Source organism: Schistocerca piceifrons, chromosome 1 (assembly GCF_021461385.2).
Source record: "Schistocerca piceifrons isolate TAMUIC-IGC-003096 chromosome 1, iqSchPice1.1, whole genome shotgun sequence".
In the NCBI taxonomy this organism is placed as follows: Eukaryota; Metazoa; Arthropoda; class Insecta; order Orthoptera; family Acrididae; genus Schistocerca; species Schistocerca piceifrons.
Window position 1 is genome coordinate 991,953,984 of NC_060138.1, and position 19,708 is coordinate 991,973,691.

Here is a 19,708-nt window from a genome sequence, read left to right on the forward strand (position 1 = left end):
CGTCTTTACTACTAACTCTGTTCGCAACAAACTTTTCGTACAATATCTACACATATTACTGAATGTGTCTGTAAATTTATATCATTGTGTGACGTATGGTTCAGGACGAACATCATATTCATTGAGATGCGTAGTAAACTAGCTTTTGCTTAAAATGCAACACAAATTAGCCAGTTTGTATTCATCTAGCGTTTGATAATGGTGACTTCTTATAAGCATTAAGCATATTTTTAAACTTTTCATAAACTTTTTCTTGCTTACTCTTGAAGCAAATATTTAACACACTAACTTATTTGTAAAGTAAGCAGACTTTAAAGCTGTTTTATACATGGGAGTTCTATTCTTTAAAGAATCGAGGGTTTACCATTTATGTGCTAATCACAACATAACCGTAAAATACATATCCTCTCAGAGACAATCTAAGAAGCTAACGACATGGGTGTCCCGAAACCAGTTCGTGCGGAAAAACATCTAGACCACATAGCAGTAAGCAGAAAGTCATCACAAGCAATAATGAATGTTGGAGCTGTAAAGTCCGTAAATATCGAATCAGACCACTATACCTCTATAGCTAAATTTAACATTAAGCCTGAAGTGTGTGAAAACTTAAGAAACAAATTAAGATCCCGAAACATGTCACTGATGGTCTGGAGTTGACAAAATTAAAACCAGAAATTCAAAACCAGAACTTTTAAACATGGTACTAATTTTAAAACGGAATTATCAAAACAGAAATCAAAACCGCAGAATCCACTAAACATGGTCTACAAGAAAGACAGGAGGCCTGAGTAGGGTAGTAGTGTCCGACAGTCACTGATGTCAGCACTTTCTGGTTTCAGGATTCCAGGAACTGCACTGATGTCAGTACTTTTTGGGATCAGAAGTGGTGATGTCAGCACATTCCGGTGTCAGCGTTTCCGTTACTGAGGCAATAACTGATCTACCTTCCTCATTTTGCTCTCGGCCATTTGTGAAATGTCAACATCGTCACAGTCGCAGCTAGTTACCTCGGCACTCCACTGCTTTTGGGCAATACGCTCTCCATTCTAGGTCTATCCTCTGCAGTGAGAAGATCAGGGTATGGGTATTTGTTGTAAATAACAAATTAATTTTATTATCAGTATTCTAGTTACTTGAGTTTCGTCATTTGCTGTAATGAGGAGACCACTAACAGCAGAGTTTAAAAAAAAAAGGCCGCAAATATTACCAAAATGTGTGAGGTAAGACGCTTTGATGGTATAAATTAATGACATCATAGCATATCCTGCAAAATTGCGGAAAATGTTAGGCTGGTGGTGCCAAATCCAAAAATTGGTTGGATAGAAAAATTAGCCATAAAATTTCGTAAATTGTAAGGATGCCAAAAAAGAGATGAGCTTTGTAACTAGAAAATGCCTAATACTCGAAGTGCGTAAGAAGAAGAATATAACCAATTGTGTTGGCTTTTTTGTGTTGCAGCAGAATATGTGTGACAAAAACTAATGTCACAAAATGGATAACCAGGAAAATTCTCAACACTAGCATAAATAACAGCTGGGTCTGTATCTTCTTTTTTTTTTTTCCAGCAGTCTTCTGACTGGTTTGATGCGGCCCGCCAAGAATTCCTCTCGTGTGCTAACCTCTTAACCTCTTCATCTCAGAGTGGCACTAGCAACCTACGTCCTCAATTATTTGCTGGATATATTCCAATCTCTGTCTTCCTCTACAGTTTTTGCCCTCTACAGCTCCCTCTAGTACCATGGAAGTCATTCCCTCATGTCTTAGCAGATGTTCTATCATCCTGTCCCTTCTCCTTATCAGTGTTTTCCACATATTCCTTTCCTCTCCGATTCTGCGTAGAACCTCCTCATTCCTTACCTCATCAGTCCACCTAATTTTCAACATTCGTCTGTAGCACCACATTTGAAATGCTTCGATTCTCTTCTGTTCCCGTTTTCCCACAGTCCATGTTTGACTACCATACAATGCTGTACTCCAGACGTACATTCTCAGAAATTTCTTCCTCAAATTAAGACCGATATTTGATATTAGTAGATTTCTCTTGGACACGAATGCCCTTTTTGCCATTGCTAGTCTGCTTTTGACGTCCTCCTTGCTCCGTCCGTCACTCATTATTTTACTGCCTAGGTAGCAGAATTCCTTAACTCCATCTACTTCGTGATCATCAATCTTGATGTTAAATTTCTCGCTGTTCTCTTTTGTACTGCTTCTCATTACCTTCGTCTTTCTTCGATTTACTCTCAATCCATACTGTGTACTCATTGTTCTGTTCATTCCGTTCAGCAGATTATGTAATTCTTCTTCACTCAGAATAGCAATGTCATAAGTGAATCGTATCAGTGATATCCTTTCACCTTGAATTTTAATTCCACTTCTGAACCTTTCTTTTATTTCCACCATTGCTTCCTCGATGTACGGATTGAACAGTAGGGGCGAAAGGCTACATCCTTGTCTTACACCCTTTTTAATATGAGCTCTTCCCTCTCGGCTCTTGTACATATTGTATATTACCAGTCTCTCCCTATACCTTACCCCTACTTTCTTCAGAATTTCGAACATCTTGTACCATTTTACATTGTCGAACAATTTTTCCAGGTCGACAAATCCTATGAACGTGTCTTGATTTTTCTTTAGTCTTGCTTCCATTGTTAACCACAACGTCAGAATTGCCTCTCTCGTACCTATACGTTTCTTAAAACCAAACTGATCGTCATCTAGCGCATCCTCTATTTTCTTTTCCATTCTTCCGTATATTATTCTTGTAAGCAACTTGGATCCATGAGCTGTAAAGCTGATTGTGCGATAATTCTCGCACATTCCAGCTCTTGCCGTCTTCGGAATTGTGTGGATGATGCTTTTCCGAAAGTCAAATGGCATGTCGCCAGACTCGTACATTCTACACACCAACGTGAATAGTCGTTTTGTTACCATTTCCCCCAATGGTTTTAGAAATTTTTATGGAATGTTATCTATCCCTTCTGCCTTATTTGACCTTAAGTCCTCCAAAGCTCTTTTAAATTCTGATTCTAATACTGGATTCCCTGTCTCTTCTAAATCGACTGTTTCTTCTTCTATCACATCACACAAATCTTCCCCCTCACAGAGGCTTTCAATGTATTCTTTCCACCTATCCGCTCTCTCCTCTGCATTTAACAGTGGAATTCCCGTTGCACTCTTAATGTTACAACCCCTGCTTTTAATGTAACCGAAGGTTGCTTTGACTTTCCTGTATGCTGAGTCTATCCTTCCGACAACCATTTCTTTTTCGATGTCTTCACATTTTTTCTGCAGCCATTTCGTCTTAGCTTCCCTGCACTTCCTATCTATTTCGTTCCTCAGCGACTTGTATTCCTGAGTTTCCCGGAACATTTTTGTACTCCCTCCTTTCATCAATCAACTGAAGTATTTTTTCTGTTACCCATGGTTTCTTCGCAGTTACCTTCGTTGTACCTATGTTTTCCTTCCCAAATTCTGTGATGGCCCTTTTTAGAGATGTCCATTCCTCTTCAACTGTACTGCCTACTGAGCTATTCCTCTTTGCTGTATCTATAGCCTTAGAGAACTTCAAACGTATCTCGTCATTCTTTAGTACTTCCGTATCCCACATCTTTGCGTATTGATTCTTCCTGACTAATATCTTAATCAGCCTATTCTTTATCACTCCCATGTTGTGATCTGAGTCTATATCTGTTCCTGGGTACGCCTTACAATTGAGTATCTGATTTCGGAATCTCTGTCTGACCATGATGTAATCTAACTGAAATCTTGTCGTATCACCCGGCCTTTTCCAATTATACCACATCCTCTAGTGATTCTTGAACAGGTTATTCGCTATCATTAGCTGAAACTTGTTACAGAACTCAATTAGTCTTTCTCCTCTCTCATTTCTTGTCCCAAGCCTATATTCTCCTGCAATCTTTTCTTCTACTGCTTCCCCTACAACTGCATTCCAGTTCCCTATGACTATTAGATTTTCATTTCCCTTTACATACTGTATTACCCTTTCAATATCCTCATACACTTTCTCTATCTGTTCATCTTCTGCTTGCGACGTCGGCATGTATACTTGAGCTATCGTTGTCGGTGTTGGTCTGCTATCGATTCTGATTAGAACAACCCGGTCACTGAACTGTTCACAGTAACCCACTCTCTGCCCTACCTTCCTATTCATAATGAATCCTACTCCTGTTATACCATTTTCTGCTACTGCTGATATTACCCTATGCTCATCTGACCAGAAATCCTTGTCTTCTTTCCACTTCACTTCACTGACCCTTATTGTATCTATATTGAGGCTTTGCATTTCCCTTTTCAGGTTCTCTACTTTCCCTACCGCGTTCAAGCTTCTGACATTCCACGCCCCGACTCGTAGAACCTTATTCTTCCGTTGATTATTCAATTTTTTTCTCATGGTAACCTCCCTCTTGGCAGTCCCCTCCCGGAGATCCGAATGGGGGACTATTCTGGAATCTTTTGCCAATGGAGTGATCACCATGACATTTGTTCAATTACAGGCCACATGTCCTGTGGATACACGTTACTTGTCTTTAATGCAGTGGTTTCCATTGCCTTCTGCATCCTCATGTCGTTGATCATTGCTGATTCTTCCGCCTTTAGGGGCAGTTTCCCACCCCTACGACAAGAGAGAGCCCTGAACCTCTGTCTGCTCCTCCGCGCTCTTTGACAATGCCGTTGACAGAATGAGGGTGACTTCTTATGCCGGAAGTCTTCGGCCACCAATGCTGATTATTAATCAACCCGGGACCGAGGATGTTTTGATTAGAAATCAAAGCGTTATCCCTAGACCACGGGTGCTCCCCATTTTATATGCTGATGATAAACATTGGCCCTAAGTCATACAGAAATTCATGCTTCGTGTATGTTTTTCCTATTTCCTCAGTAAATCAGTCGTCTGAAACTCGCCCTCACATCTCTGTCCTTCACAAGATGTTGTATGACTTTGCACCAACGTTCACTTGTTTCGAATCGCCACGCTCGTATCTGCACGTTGCAGATCTCTGCGAAGTGCATGGCAGAGGGCTTCCATTGTACGACTCGTATCACGGACTCATTTTATAATTTCTTCCTGTTCCATATGCTTATGGAACACTAGAAGAATACATGAGTAAATGCTTTTGTGGGTACTATAATTAATCAAATCTTGTCTTAATTCTCCCTACCAGGCAATAAATATGGGTTTGTAGTATATTCCTAAATTCCTTGATCAATACTGTTGGTTGAAATTTTGTTAAGTACCAGTAAGCTATCTTTAAACATATACCTGTTCAGGTTTTTTAGTGTTTCCACCACTCTCCTGTGGGTCAAATGAACCTATCATCCTCTCCATTTGTTCATTAATCCCTGTTAGTCCTGTTTGGTAGTTTCCCACACACTTCAACCCCATTCTAGGATGCTTCACATGAGTGTTCTGTAAGAAACCACTTTTGTAGACTCATCACAATTTCCCAGCACTCTACCAGTGAACTAAAGTATACCGCCTGCTCTAGTTATACTTGAGCAAACCTTATCATTCCATTTCAAATCGCTATAAATTGTTAGATCTAGATAGTTGCGTGAGTAGACAGATTCCAGTTGTGACTCATTGATATTGTAGTCATAGGACACTATATTTTCGTGTTTTGTGAAGTGTAAAATTTTACATTTATGAATATTTAAAGAAAGTTACCAATTTTTCTATCAAGATCTGTCTGAACGTCGGTGCAGCTTTCTTCTAACAGTAGTACTTCATTGTGGATAACAGTATCATCTGCAAGGAAGTCTGAGTTACTATTAATATTGTTTGCCAGGTCATTAATATAAAACATGCACAGTAAGAGCTGCTACACCCCTTCCTGGGACAAGACTGAAGTTATTCCTGTATCTGTCTATGACTTACCATACGAGAGAACATGTTGTGTCAATTCAGCTAACCCCCATCAGCCACTGTGCCAAGTATCTTCAAGGAGTGCACGAGTATTACCTCTGCAGCGCTCCTCCACAAATTACATTAGCTCTTCATACACACGCACCTCATTTCCCCTTGTAACTATCCACTCACGCCATCCACTATAGGCCATTTCACATTGGCCACCACATCATGTCACGGCAATGTTTCATCACGGTGTATTCACATTGTCCCTCACGTCATGTCGCATCAATTCGCTTAGCCCCATACCGAATGGTGAAGATGAGGTCACGAGTTACCACCTGTGACACAAAATGTCGGAGTCCAGTATCGGAATTGAGAAATTAACGACGATAAAGTTTATTAATGGCCAAAGCAAAATTTACAACATGTGTTCTTCATCAGTTTTGTGTGGCGAAGTGTTATAGAGTAAAACAGCATTTCAGAACATCGACATTTATTTGTTAGCGAAAATACATACATACAAACTATCCAAGTCGTCGTGAAACATTTGTAGTTTGCGACGAAAATAGGTTAACTTGCGATTTTAGCAGACAATGATACCGTCAAAACTTTTTTTCCAGTAAACCTTGCCCACGTCTGCAGCAAGGCATCAGAACCCACCTTTTCATTTGTGAGTTGAGACAGCTTCTAATACGAAACGACTTATCTTGATTTTTCTGCTAAATTTCGGTTACACAATATATCACACAGATCTAAATGCTGTGAATTCAGCTTAATACTTAGGGCTCACAATTACGAATATCTTAAATTGGAAGAATCACATAAATAATGTTGTGAGGAAAGCGAACCAAAGACTGTCATTTATTGGCAGAACACTTAGAAGACGTAACAGGGACGAACGACCGATGAGGGATTCAGAGGCGGTTCCGAAAATAATCTTCTTTTGACAGTAAATGAGAAGCTTACGTGAAAAACTTGTTATGTACACCTTTAAGCTATAGCTTTTTGCTATTTTTCAGCACAGTTACCATACAATTTCAAAACATTTGTCATAGCGTTTCATTCATTTACAAATTCCTTCTTCATACTCTTCTGCCACTTAGGCGCGCAGCCAACCTTTCACGGCTTTCTGAAATTCGTCGTCTTCACCGAAGTGTTGCGACAGCATGCCACTTCTTCATGTGGGCGAAGAGATGAAAATCATTTGCCATCACGTCTGGGTGGTATGGGGAATGATCAAAAACCTACCATTTGAATTGCTTCGAACTCTATTTAGTTTCTTGGGCTCTGTGAAGACGAGCATTGTCACCCAAAAGCACACCGGACAGCATGTTGCGTCGTTTGTTCTGAATGACTCGCTTAAGTTTCTTCAAAATGTCACAGTAGAAATTTGAAGCGATCATCGTTCCAGCTCCATAAATTCAATCAGTAAAACTCCTTCGGCATCTCAAAAAACCGTAACCAAACCATTTTCCACGACAAAATTTGGCGAGCTTTCTTCGGGTTCTCTTCAAGAAAACCTTCCTCTTCCGCATCGTAGCGTGAAATGAAATCTAAGGCAGAGTCCGTTCGTGTGGTTTTGTTAGTCTCTGTGAGCAATTTCAGTACCAACTGAGCACAAATATGGTGCAAATGGCTCTGAGCACTATGGGACTTGACTTCTAAGGTCATCAGTCCCCTAAACTTAGAACTACTTAAACCTAACTAACCTAAGGACAACACACACCCATGCCCGAGGCAGGATTCGAACCTGCGACGGTAGTGGTCGCACGGTTCCAGACTGTAGCGCCTAGAACCGCTCGGCCACCCCGGCCGGCCACTGAACACAGAACTTTCGGTTATCGGTGACAACCTCGTATAAAAAGGTACGAGAAATTTGCGGGAATTGTTCAGAAAGTTCAGAGATGGTGAATCTCAGATTTCACGAACTGTTTCGTCAGTTTTCTTGACAAGATCATTACTCACAACAGAAGACATACCATTCCTCTCTCTTCATCATGAATGTTTGTCCTAGCATTTTTTTAAAACCGTACCCATTCCCACACAACACATAACTCGTAAGGTTAGGACCGTATACAGTACACAATTGACGATAAGTGTTTGCTGCTGAAACGATTTGCTCCGAAAGAAATCTAATTACCGCTCGCACTTCACATTCCCCAGATTTTTTAATACAGCGCTCATGTTACAAGGCTAGAACAAGCGAATGAGCGAAAGAACGAAGTTCATATTTTCACATTCGAACGCTTACTGAATCACAGAACGTGCAGGTCTGTCATAGCTGCGGACATAGGGTTGACATCCGTTCCGATATATCGGAATCGTCACCGTTATGGGTCTCCTTGTCGCGACATCACGACGAGAACCAATTTTGTCCCGATTTTGCAAAATATTGATGCCAGTGAATTGATGGAATAAATCGACAGCTGCCAGGCACTGTGGAATCAGTCTTACAGTGCCAGTTTAACCACAGGCTGATTTGCACGGAGTTTTATGAAAACGTAAAAGGGAAAAAAGACTCGCTGAGAAAGATAAAATCTTCCGAAAAACATGGTGAACCAACTACTTCTCCCGCAACAAGCTCCATGTAATTGTTTTCTAAATAAGAAGTAATTATATTCAATAAATTTTTACTTCATTTCTATACCCCCATCTCAGAGTGTCCTGATGAGGTCCCAACTAGATATGGCAACCCTATCCGTGCGCAAACACTAACGCTACGCTAGAACGGCGTTTACTGTCCGAACTGCCCTCTACTATACGAATATCAAAAATGACATATAACCGCAGGGCCCAGATTTTTTATGATCCAAAACGCCTAAAGAATTATATCTATTGCAAAACTGGGTAGGTATGTCGCACGCCATCAGCTATGCAAATTATTATTTTTCATAGTCGGCCACGCACTCGGGAAGCATAGATGGGGCAGTGATATCGTGTCCATCGGTTGATATAAGATGGGCTCAAACGGCCGTGCTGGCAAATACGACAGCGGGTAGCGTCACTAGAGTATCACCCGAACGTTCACTTTGGCCAGGTGACACGTTCGACAGCGAGTTGCCCAGCTAAACGAGTTCGAGAGGGACCAAATCGTCGAGCCGTGGGAGGCTGCGTAATCCTATCGTCGCAGTGCACACCACACTAGTCGTACGGACACCATCGCTGCCCCTTGTTGGCGGCAATGGATACAGGAAAGCACACATGTACGACGTGTAGGATGTGTATGTCAGACACGCACCACAAGGAGGGAGGACCGACGGAATGTCCGCCACGCGCGAACAGGTCCAACAGCAACGACAGGGGTCATTCAGCAGGCTGCCCAGCCTCTATGCAACATCACATAAGTGCAGATGGCAAGCGGCTGCATGACACAGGGCTCGCCGCACGCCGACCATTATAACCCTTGCCACTCACACCCCACAGCGCCGCGCCTGACTCACCAGTCGTGGGCAGTGGTTCAGTTTTAGTGATGGGTCCCGCTTCTGCCTTGGAGACGACGACCAGCAGATCCGACTGGAGGTGTAGTGGAGAGTACCACAAAGAGCAGTTTGTGGTGTTCCATCACAAGTCCCTCCAGCGTGGTGTGAAGGTATGGTGAGGAGTGTTACGCTACAGTACCAGTTCACCAGCAGTGTTCCTAATGGTCTCTGTGACAGCCCCATAGTACATGGAGGAGGGTCTACAAACAGATGCTCAGTCATTCGTAAACGCCCACGCCCATGCCTGTGCACTATTTTAACAAGACAATGCTCGTCGTCATACTGCTGCCATCTGCCAGGAGAGCTTCGCAGCTATGGATACTGTGCTATGGGCAGTCACATCGCCTGATCTCTCTCCGATAGGGAATGTGTGGCACGCAATGTCAGGACTCTTGTAATCACAGCCATGGGGACATAAAAATGTACTACCACATATGATTTCTGGCTGTGTAGCGCAATAACTGTTAGTCCTTCAGAGCTGAAAGTGTAGTCATTTTATATGTGTGGTACCGTCTACTACGAATGTGGTCGAATTAAGTCGGGTGATGCTGAGGGAATTAGATTAGGAAATGAGACACTTAAAGTGGTAAAGGAGTTTTGCTATTTGGGGAACAAAATAACTGATGATGATTGAACTAGACAGGATATAAAGTGTAGACTGGCAATGGCAAGGAAAGCGTTTCTGAAGAAGAGAAATTTGTTGACATCGAGTATAGATTTAAGTGTCAGGAAGTCGTTTCTGAAAGTATTTGTATGGAGTGAAACGTGGACGATAAATAGTTTGGACAAGAAGAGAATAGAAGCTTTCGAAATGTGGTGCTACAGAAGAATGCTGAAGATTAGATGGGTAGATCACATAACTAATGAGGAGGTATTGAATAGAATTGGGGAGAAGAGGAGTTTGTAGCACAACTTGACAAGAAGAAGGGACCAGTTGATAGGATATGTTCTGAGGCATCAAGGGATCACAAATTTATCATTGGAGGGCAGCGTGGAGGGCAAAAATTGTAGAGGGATACCAAGAGATGAATACACTAAGCAGATTCAGAAGGATGTAGGTTGCAGTAAGTACTGGGAGATTAAGAAGTTCGCACAGGATAGAGGAGCATGGAGAGCTGCATCAAACCAGTGTCAGGACTGAAGACCACAACGACAACAGCACCGTCTACGTACCAGCCAACAATGATCGCAGTCCACCTTGACCTTCTGGGTGCAGCTCTTGTAAAGTTAAATATAAAATGAACTATAGTAATGAAAAACTTTATAGGAGATAGGATCTGAAATTACAAAAATAATTTACTTAATTTAGAATCGCTATGTTTTTCTTCAAGAAATTTCATTCTTGCGAGTTGTGCGAAAATTGTTGTATAACCATCTTAGAGCTGTTGCAATGCATAACAGTTAGTATGCAGAAGCTCTCCAAGGTAAAGGTCATCATTCCTGGACTGAACTTCAGAGTGAGAGGATAATGAAGCGCCAGCAGCATCAGCAGGGACTAACCAGCGCCAACAGATAAAACAGGAATAATACTATTATTTTTGAAATTAAGTATCTAATAATAATATAATTATTATCACTGTTATTAACAAATATGCATTAGAATATATACTTACGTTTTTATTGTTCCAGCAGCATAACAAATTTCCGAACTCTAGCAGCAGACCTTCTGGTTGAGCACATCCACATACTACAAGCCACATTGCCACAACAGCGGCTCACCGACGGGCTTTCCAATTTATCGGTCCTGGTGCCATTCAACTATACTGTACCGCTGCCACATCAATTCATGCAGCTATACTGTACCACCGCCTCCATAGCCTCAGCAGCGGCGGCTACCACCACCACTGAAATTGCCACACCTCGCAGAACAGCAGGCAAGTCACCATCAAGAGTACTACTGTTCGCAAGCATATATAAAATCGCTGCATCTGGATCTAAATGAGTAAATGTGGGCTTGGATCCGGAAAATGACTTTTCTGTGGTTACTGAAATTGAAAACACGCACCACATTGATTCCAAAGATCAATATTCATGGTACAAATGGGAAAATACGAACAGCACGACGGGTAATATAAATAACACATGTAAGCTCTCAAGTGACCATGGTTGATATGCACAGTGAGGCAATGTTACAATTAATGTCGTAGAGTCCGAATATACAGGGTGGCGCACGAAATGTGTTACCATTTTGTTTTTGAATATAAACTTTATTGTCACTACAATCTGAAAGGAACATATACTAGAATGAAGAGCCGTCCATGGAGATATGTTCTAACGCAGCACATGCTCAATATGTCCACTATTTCGTTTCCTAACTTCCATCAAACGAACACTGAAGTTAGTGATTACCCTGTCGCATATGTCTTCCGTAATTTCACTGCCAGCATAAGGTTGTCGTTCATGAAGCACTTGTGAGTTTTCAGTGGCCCAAAAGCGTACATTTTGTTTTTTAACCACACCGTCTATATGGAATTCGCCTCGTCTGAAAACCAAACGTTGTTAAGAGTTTCTTCCCTATCCTCCGCCCACTGAGCAAACAGTAGTCTCTGCTGCTTGTGTTCTTCAGTGAGCTTCTGTGCACAGATTATCTTGTATGGGTACATTTGGAGGTCACTTTTAAGAATGCGTTGAACGGAGCGCTGGATATTCCTAGTTGCACTGATGCCTTTCTACACGATTTCCCGGGACTTCTCTCTACAGCAACTCTTACCACTTCAGTACTCTCCGGCGAACAAACAGGCTTAGGCCGAGGTCACTTTGCTTCCAATACTGTTCCTTCCTGCACAAATTTATCGCACAACCTGTGGATGGTCTTCTTGCAAGGGACCCATCGTGTGTTAAACTATTGTCGAAAACGCCTCTGAGTCACAAAAAGGCTTTTCGTTTCACGAAAAAGTAACAGTTGCCGATCGTTGCTGTGTCGTCAGTCTTCCATTGTCAGCCATTGCTGCTTACTGGTCTCCTAGCGGCAGTATCGTGAATTACACGTCATTTCGTAACTCATTTGTTTTTCCAAGCTCTGCTGGTACTACTGTAGAGATCCCAGTGGGATATCTAATGTGAGTCGTAAATTGTGAATTCGTGCGCCACCCTGTATATTTAAAGTATGGAAGTGTTGTGAAATTATATAATATGTACTGCGCAATAACGATCGCCGAAGAAAGACTGCGTCGTTGGCAGCCTTATGCAAGAGCTGCTTATTGTGAGTTTGTAGACTATTTAAGCAAAAACAGTGATACAATGGACCAAGTGGAGCAGTGTGTAAATTCCTGTATACTTCCTGTACCAAAGTTCACAACTCTAAACCCGTAAAGACTGTTCACTGGAAATTCACAGATGGAATTCCTTTGTGGGAAATGCAGTCTATTGGTTTGAACGCCATATAGCCTGAGTTTAAGGTTTACAGACAGCAGCTATTTTCAAAATTCTGTAATACCACAATGCAATATCCCTAAATTGAATAAACCAGTGTGTTTAAAGCGGTGTTGTTGCTTCAGTCACCGCCCCTACCCACCCTTGTCCTATCCGATAACATATTAAAGGAATACCTAGTTTCTTGATACGGGTAGTGAGAGGGCTGCCTCCGCTGCATCCGGACTGCACCCTGGCACCGCCCCCCGGATGTGTCAGCACTGCCCCTCAGTATGATGTTGCCTCTGGACCATCTGCTGTCACTGAGTCAATCAGTACTGAATGGGTGTCAGATACAAGCCCATAATGTGAGCCATTTATCAGGCTCCTGATAAACGACCCATGCTGTGTGAGCAGTTCATATATCTGTCCATAATGGACAGAGCAAGCGTGTCCAACGAGTTGTGGCTACGTAAACCTTAGCACATATTATTAAAATAAATACAATCAGTAGGGAAAAATCATTTACTATTTTCCATTGTACAACAAACATGTTTAATGGATGGAGGCCCATCAATGTGCCATCGAGCTTTCACGTCACAATGTTTACAGCAGGGCCCATACATATAAATAAGTTCATCATTTTTAAACACTTAGTAGTAACTTAAATCTATGTGAAATGTCACATAGACGAGGTATAAACTTTGTAGGAAACAGGTGATAGTCTACAGCATTTAAACTGTTACATCGTGCAATAAGTTTCTATAAATGTCCAAAAGAACTTTAAAAATGTTTTCTGATTTCAGACACTCGAACATGGAATAGGCAGCCGTAAATTGCTCATCGTCCTCTTCGAATCCATAATCCTACAGTTCAATCATTGTAACGTAATCGGGAATATCAGGAACGTCTAGGTTAAGTCATCTTCTTGAATTCACCAAACTTGTGTAGTCACTGTTGATCGATGAATAGCTCACCCAGTCATGTAAAAACCCGCAAAGCGCCAAGATGTCGAGGTGGATAGCAGCAGCAGGTAAAGTGAAAAAGCTAAATTGTGTGGTAATCATGTTATTCAACATTAGCCACAGTTTAAACAACACAGGCTGTAAATGTGTCAGTGTCGGTACGATATAGGACCGAAAGTTCAGTCCGATGGCCTATTTGAAAATCCAAGATTTTGTGATGCTAACGTGATATTATCCACGGATGAATGGTGTAGACTATGTGATGCCCAATGCGTATTTCCACATTGATCCACGGCAACGTTCATTCGCCAAAAATAATGCTGGATGATAATGCTGTCACAGTAGGAGACATCTCTAGAACAATTGAACATTTAACTGCAGAGAGTGTATACGTCTACAGGCACTTATCTTTAAGGATCCAATGTACACAAGTCATAGAATAATGTATGTTTTAGACTGATGACAAGCGTGACAATCGTATGACCTCCAATTCTATGCGACATTGTGAAGTAAGCTACTGAAGTCTGTTCGCCGAACTTTGTGTTTCTTCCAAGAAACCATAGCTCGATTGTATGCTTCATATTGCGCTGGAATGGAGATGGAAATGTATGATCCAAGTGTGCTAAGTATAATACGTACAGTATTCCATTCGTATTTAGTCAGCCCCGATAGCTGAGTGGCCAGCGCGCCGGAATGCCGCGCAAAGGGGCCCGGGTTAGATTCCCGGCTGGGACGGGGATCTTTATCCGCTCAGGGACTGGGTGTTGTGTTGTCCTCGTCATCGTGTTGTGTTGTCTTCATCCTCATCTCATCCACCGGGGTGGCGACAGGAAGGGCATGCGGCCACCCCTTCAATTAACCTTGCCAAATCAAACCATAACAATGCCGACCCTGCGACAGTGACGGGCAAAGGCTTAAGGAAAGAGATATTCCATTCGTATTTAAGTCTGTTCATATATTGTGCAATACGTGTTTATTAAGCTTTATTGCATGTTCCCTATAAAATATCCTGTATTCACTGTGGGTATCTAGTTGTCGTCATGGCGTTGTGGACAGAACATCCCCTTCACAAGAGTCCAGCCATGGTGATGCTGGAAAACTGAGAATGAAGAAGACGAATGGCTCATTGCTTCCCGAAGACATACGTGTTTTAATTGTGGAGTTTTCAGTATACGAAAAAACTTATTTAGTTCTAAATTTATTAATACATCCTGAAAGAATACGCTTCGAGGATGTATATATTTTTTTCAAAAACCCTGTTTTAGCCAAAATATCAGCTATTGCAGGAGATACTGCATAACATTGAGGGGGTAATGCAGCAGACGTTCAGTGAAAGCAGCGCTGTTTCACAGCCTGAGAAAGTGAACCCAAAAGCAGCAGCAGCACTCCGTCGTCAGGCCACAAGCGGCCCATCAGGACCATCCGACCGCCGTGTCATCCTCGGTTGAGAATGCGGATAGGAGGGCCGTGTGGTCAGCACACCGCTCTCCCGGTCGTTATGGTGGTTTTCGTTGACCGGAGCCGCTACTATTCGGTCGAGTAGCTCCTCAATTGGCATCACGAGGCTGAGTGCACCCCGAAAAATGGCAACAGCACATAGCGGCCTGGATGGTGACCCATCCAAGTGCCGTCCACGCCCGACAACGCTTAACTTCGATGATCTCACGGGAACCGATGTATCCACTGCGCCAAGGCCGTTGCCCGAATCCAAAAAGTGTATTCATATTTTACGACGATGCGGTTGAATATCCAGGATCAGATACGGAGATATTTTCTGCTTTACTCGCCACATGCTTGTTGATACATTTTATTGTAGCCAGACTTACTCAACGATCCTAAAGCAATTGATCTGGGATAGTCGAATCTTTTTTATAGCTTTCAAGTAGGGCAATTTGAATTTAAAGCATATATGCCAAGCTCATCTGTGCACCGTCATGTCATTCAACAAATTCCTCACCATATGCTGGACTTATTGGAATGATTCGTTATTGGTTTTCGGGTTATCGATAAAATGAAGAGACTGAATGAGGCTCGATAGAGACGAAACTTCGATGAGATTCTGTGTAAAAGGCAGTGTACCAAAACGTAACCCTGTCAGGTATATTGTAGGCAATGGACAAATTCGCAAGCGTGAAGTGTGCTCAGCTCAATAGGATGAAGAATAAGCCAGACATACGTTTATACGTCAGCAGAAAAATCGAGACAATCAATGCAGGATTAACGGATTTGGATAGCTGCGACAAGGCAGCGGCTGCGAGAGGTGAATCTCACCTGAATGATACAATCCAGTGAAGTAAGCAGCAGTTAACAAGAGGTTAACGAAACTGGAAAGTCTTACCAATGCAGGAGCTACGAACGGTGAATCTCAGCTGAAGCGAGAAAGCAATTAGCACGATGTTAGCGGCATTGGAAAGCACTATTAACGTAACAGCTACAAGAGCCTATGAGTTGAATGAGAGAAAATAGCGACATGAGTCATATAGTGTGGAAAAAATTGAAACAATCAGTGAGTCAGTGAGCAATTAACGCAACTGGATGGGTTTATCAAGGGAATAGCTATGAAAATTAACATGCACGAATCCATGATGGGCGATACGAATGAAAGAGTCCGTTGACACGGATCTGAGATAAAAGAGTTAAGGAGACTAACTCATCACCCGCTGAATATATAAGATGTGTACTGTCTCAAAATGTGATCAGTATGCGACACACTGTCTACCAAACGCAATTTTTTAGAGACGCGGAAAGCCATTCATTGCATACTGCGATGTTAAAACTGGAACAGCTCAATCACTGCTGAAACGTTGAGACCCATAGCTCTCACAAAGAGTGGTGGAATCGGAGAAGAAGAGAAGTGCTAGCGAATTAGATACGATACATGGATCAGAGAGATCAGCTGTGTATGCTGGGAAAGCTGTCTATAGTCTTAACGAAGGGCACCATCCACCTTGGAGACAGGGAGTTTGAGTGGACTCCTGATTTAGTAGAGCTAATATTACTAAAAACATCGAACTCTCGAAAGTATTTCCCGAAAGAGATGAGATTATGCACTGAAATATTACGTATGACTAACATACGTAGGCGAGACAACACACTAAAAGGACGATTAGAATGTACAGACAATAGGAAATACATTATTAGACCACGTTAAGTGGTGAACTTAGCGAACGCTATAGCTTTGACATTCAACATATAAAGCTGAACACACTACCTATATTACGATGACCCTAACGAAATCATAGGCTCACTACAACTACTAACTGCATCAGCTGCAGCGGGGAATACAGTGCATACGAATGAAATAATATCAATCATCGCAGAGCTTCGAGAAAGACGCATTATTGAATACCAATGTAGACTGTGGTTCGTGAACTACACAGATCCGCTTGCAGAATGTTCCGGTGCAGAGGGGTCATAATATGTAATCTGGATGATTTATGGCAACCCAATCTCGTGGAGAGGACAGAATATTCATGATCGAATAAAGGGTTCAGATCTATCTTAATGATCGCAGATACGTATTCCAAATACCCCTGGGTTCTTCTTGTGAAAGCAAAGACTGGGAGGGACGTGACGCAGGTGTTCGAAATATTGCTGAAGAACTGGTATGAACTAGTGCCCTGGCAACGTACAGGCTGACCACTGAGGTGAATTTTATACTAAGAATGTCAATGTCAAGTCGGTTATGGAACGATATGAAATAAACCTCTATTCATCATGAAACCTAGTACTGTGGACCGTGACTGGTCTCGAACCTCTAACAGCACTCCGAACATTACCGAAAAGAACAATAAACTTCACCTAGTGAGCACCAAGGTTGTGGGGATTCCCCTGACTCATACGATACTGGCAATCCAAATGCAGTTAAAATCGATCTGTAAAAGGATTTAGTTTAGGTGCAAACGTTAATATGTTTGAAAAAAGGGGATAAAAATGACGAATTATACAGTAGACTTTAGTTGGAAGGATTCAATGGGATCAATACTCGGCTTCTCGAGGAGTCAAGTTTTGACTAATAATACTGAGAAAATTTTAGAGTTGGATTAACCAATGGATATTCCTGTCGTTATCACGATCGTGTCGAATGTAATATTTCTACGAATTCATACATCAGTGAGCGATTAATGTATGCAATCTACGGGTTCTTTCCTACAGTGGACCAGGATACAAACTCATTGAGGCTCCAGTAATTCAACATCCCCCTATGACTGTTCAGACATTAGACTGTCTCGAGTTGAACATCGTTGACCATGACTGGAAATTGGTTGATTTTTGAGGAAAGGAAATCGTGATACATCCTCATTTAAAACAGCATCATGGGATTTAAGTATTTAAAAAAACCAGACACCAGTCTATATGCCAATCTGCAATAGAAGGACAAGATGATAACCCGGAAAAATTATGAGCTCCTAGTGTCGATTGGGTTGAAATCTTGCAATGATGCTGCTCGAAATAAAAACACCAGTTCAAAACGATGAATAAATCACTCATCAGGAATATGTCTCTCACAAACTATTTTCTTCGGCGACGTTCAGTAATAAGGACGACATACGAATACTAATTAAGCATCAAGTTCAGTTTACAATTCCAGCAGTGGTTTCCTATACTTGGAATGCACTTTTATGGAGAATGATGAAAGCGCTCTAGCGGGAACATCGAGACTTATTCATTATCTGTTTGCCTTCCTGTTTCCAGAGATATGCTACGAACTTGACACGCTGAGCTCGACCGAACAAGAAACAATGGAACTACATCGACACTCAGACATCCACACCAAATTCAGACCAGAATGTTCTACAAAACGCAGATTGGTTCATTGATGGACCAATAAGAAATCACTTTAGTATGTGCATCCCTCTCAAAATGCTTATGGAGGTTCTTTGAGGACAATAAGAGGACCATTTTGAATTCTAAGCAGGAACTGATTCTGGTTAGAAGTGCAACAGATAATAATGCATACATTTCAAAAGCATAAACAGTGGAAAATATAACAGTTTCGAATAAATTAGTGTAGAAAGAACCGCATATTTCTGTATCAGATGACACCTGCCTAAAGCTTTTACATGTACTGAGCTTCTAGTTCAACTACCATTAAGTTTCCATTTGTGGGAACTCTATGAGCATCCAGCTCTACTGACTACTGCAAAACATAGCTGATTGATTAAGATGGCTATTCAAATAGAAATGCCTTGATACATTATTCTGGGTGCTCCAGAGGATAACTTCTGATTCATGTGAAAGTAAGCATCTGTTTCTCTCCCTCTCCATATGTGTGTGTGTGCAATTATCTAGCGTTATCCTTTTTGTTTCTGTCTGTTGTAGAATTCTTCAATAAGTTCAAGGATTTGGTGCCACAGTCAAGTCCAATACCAATCAATGCAATGGCGACACAAGTATACCATTATCATTAGTGCTAATGATGATGATGATGATAATGATGATGTTGATGTGCAGGAGATTTCCATTGAGCCAACCCCAATCTCTACAGCAAGCTCATGAGGGATGTTTGCAGTTTTTGAGGAGCACATACATAAATAGTAGTTCTTTCTATTCTCCTAATGCACAAAAAACATACACAAACACACACAAATGTGTGCTTGCATTACTAACGTTTTGTGTTTGTGTCTGCTTGTAGGTGCATTTGATAATGAGTCACAATTGAATGTGTTGACCTCTTCCTCCAGCATTTGTTCGTAGAGAATGACACCAGTCATCAAGGAAAGAATACATGAGTGGTTCTCCATCTTCTTCTAACAATACTGACTACCAGCACAATTGCATGCATGGATTACTAATGTGATGTTTGTTTCTAGATGCACTCAATGCACAGATCGAGCTCCATCAGCTATTGCTGGAGGTAGTGGCCAATAAAACCTCATTGACTCATTCAGTGGCTGTTAATTTTGAACATCAGTAGAAACACTTAAGATGTGTACATATATCTTTATTTTAAAAATTGTGTTTCTTGCTTAATATTTGTCCTTCTGCCTGCGAAGGTGATAAGGAGAAGATGCTGGGTGGTGGACTTGGATCTGTAGCAAAAG